The sequence below is a fragment of the Gastrolobium bilobum genome, unplaced genomic scaffold (genome assembly GCF_033153095.1).
Source record: "Gastrolobium bilobum isolate Gb01-03AN ecotype WA unplaced genomic scaffold, APGP_CSIRO_Gbil_v1 utg16004, whole genome shotgun sequence".
In the NCBI taxonomy this organism is placed as follows: domain Eukaryota; kingdom Viridiplantae; phylum Streptophyta; class Magnoliopsida; order Fabales; family Fabaceae; genus Gastrolobium; species Gastrolobium bilobum.
This window is the reverse complement of record NW_026895316.1, coordinates 147,088-149,928: the sequence shown is the minus strand read 5'-3', so window position 1 is coordinate 149,928 and position 2,841 is coordinate 147,088. Positions and strand designations below refer to the sequence as shown.

Sequence of the window (2,841 nt, the reverse complement as noted above, 5' to 3'; positions counted from 1 at the left end):
ATAACAACTCGAACAGTTCATGCAATATTTCACAGGCTCTCCTAGAGAAACTGCTCTGATACCATAAATGTTACATCCCCGTCTCGAGCCGGTTCAATTAACATACACATGATATAAACAGAAACAGCGGAAGACTTAACTTACGAAAATATGAGCTAACTTTTTCTTTTTCTAACTTAATTCTTACTCGGCGTAAACGAAAATCGGGCAGAGTTTCCTCTATAAATCGGACAACTGGGGATTTTCCAATCCCACTCAGAAGCATTTCCTGATAAACAGTTTATACAACATATCAATTCAGAAATACCAGATATCCAAATATAATCGAATACCCATACATGGGCGCATGCATAACATGGCTCCGTGCCACTAAATCTAACAGCATGCCATCAAAACATAAACCTATCTGAATACTACATCATCATATAACGTTCCTGAATACTCAAATGTACATGCATCAAACTGACAGACATGTACAAAACATATACAGGCCATATACAAAATAAAGGATCAATATCATGATCCATCAAATGCGAAAATACTAAAATACATCAAACACTCCAAAAAGGTAGCAGCCTACAGCCACTCAAAATCCGGTCTGTCAACTGCCTCAGCCACGTGTCGTGTCCCTGCCTAGTGAGGACTCACCGGAAATCTGGGCACCTGAAAATGTGTCCCCAAGGAGGGGTGAGATTACAAATCCCAATAAGCTCCAGGTTTATAGAGAATTCTCCATACCCCTGGCTCACTCCTGCATGAAAGTCAGATACAGAGTATACAAATACAACATATAACAGATATCATAACAGAACAGAGCATATATCCATATCATATCAGAGATGTGCGCCGTCATTCCCAAGGGAGGACCCCAAGCGGAAATCAACGCACGTGTTCCCGAGGGAGGACCCCAAAGCGGAACCAGACATATCAGAGGAGTACACCATCAGTCCCGAGGGAGGACCCCAAAGCGGACGTCCGGGTACTATACAATCAATGGCCAGAGATTGTTACAGAAATCAAATTACAGAAGTCATATCAGAGCAAAACATATCATGTTATCAAATAACTCTATATGAATGCATCTATACAAGGCATCTAAATCACAGTCATACAGTCCAACCATAGTTCACTAACCATGGTGGAGCACTCAAGCAAGAAAAGACTCCTTAAACATAGAGCTTACCTCTTGAAGCTTTACCAATACGCTTACTTGTGGAACAAGTTACTTTTATCGCTTCAAGAGATTTCCGATCCTTCTCAATCCCTAGGCACACCTAGAGAATAATTTACAATGCATCAATAAAATGATGCAATACCATAATTATTTCATAAGCATACATTTTATCGCTTATTTTCCTTTCTTTGCATTTTTGCCAATCCTATGCCAATACACAAGTCTAGACCTCTTTATAACCGTTGGTGTTCTTTAATTTAATCAACCATTCCCTTAGGAATTTTCAACATAAATCATGCTATTTTTCTTCAAAACTCATCACCTTTATACAATTTATTACAACACATTTTATTTAAAATAAAATGTACAAAATATATCCCTAAATACCCTATAGGTTGAATCCTACAAGGGGAATTTCCAAAGATCCTTCTCTTTTACAATGCATTTTCGTTACTTCATTACAACTTGAAAACACCTAGGAATGCTTCCACTAAATTCCTATTTTGAGTTTAGACACCAAGTCCTTTTTTTACTTAGGCATTCTTACTAACTCATCCATTTTCACTCATTTCCAACACACTATACCTTCACAATACATAATATAATTTTTTCCACAATAACTCCTACTCACTCCATGATGGCCGAAACCTAGGAGGAAGATGCAATAGGACTTTTAAATTTTTATATCACATGTGGATGCTTACTCAACACTATAACTTCCTAAACAACAATAATCCATCATAAATTTCACATTCTAACATCAATTATTTCCCAACAAAATATGCTCATCAATTTCATAACTTAAATCATCAAAATAATATCATGGAAATAGAGGTTTCTTACCTCTAAACACTTGTACAAAGCCTAGAGAGCAATCTCCAAGCCAAGCTCCATCCAAAAACTCACTTTTTCTCCTCCAATGAATAGTAACTCGAAAATGAGAGGAGGAATAACTCTTCACACACTCAACTATAGCTCAAATGGATAGGTGGAATGGATTCATTGAGTGGTTTCCAATCAATTTCATGTGGTGGGTCATTGGATTTGGTGGATGGATGATGAAGAAATCAAAGAAGGAAAATTTGAAACCCTAGCCCCTTCCCCTCCATGTGCAGCTCGGCCATGCGAGAGAGAAGAAGAAAATCTGAAATGAATAGTGTTTCATTTAAGTGACAAGGCTATATAGGCACATGTGGCCATTTTCATCGGATGTTTTTTTATCGCGTATTTTAACTTAAATTGACCCGGAACTAACTCAAAGCTACAAACATATTTTTTATTTCCTAAAATCATTTACATTAATTTTTTATTTCCTAAGGAACAATATTCATAATTCACAGTATGGTTTTTGCACCGTTTTTGACGAAATGCACTGTGCATCACTAATTGTACTTCCTTTACTTACGAAAATTAAAACTTATAAACTTATCATTTTCTTGGGCCTATATTGACTTGCTTGGCATATATTGGACTTTCTTATTCTTATTTCATCAATTATTTATTTCTGGACTCTACCGGTTGCTTAAACAGCAGAACAAAATACCCGGTAGAAACACTATTCACGAGATTTTCACGGAAAGTGCCAGACTATACAATTTTTCGTTCTGAACTCATATTTGTCATCAGAATTTTCAAATTATGTTCCTAAAATTATTTTGCTCATTTTA

At 36.4% G+C, this 2,841-nt stretch overlaps 1 long non-coding RNA gene across 1 annotated transcript; it reads right to left on the bottom strand.

Annotated features, from left to right (window-relative positions):
• Positions 1-423: 423 nt before the first annotated feature.
• Positions 424-2,288, bottom strand: LOC133305307 (uncharacterized). Its single transcript, XR_009750758.1, has 3 exons — positions 2,018-2,288; positions 1,184-1,274; positions 424-663 (listed from the first exon to the last, which is right to left on the bottom strand). It is a non-coding gene; the product is annotated as an uncharacterized LOC133305307 (long non-coding RNA).
• Between the last annotated feature and the right edge of the window lie 553 nt (positions 2,289-2,841).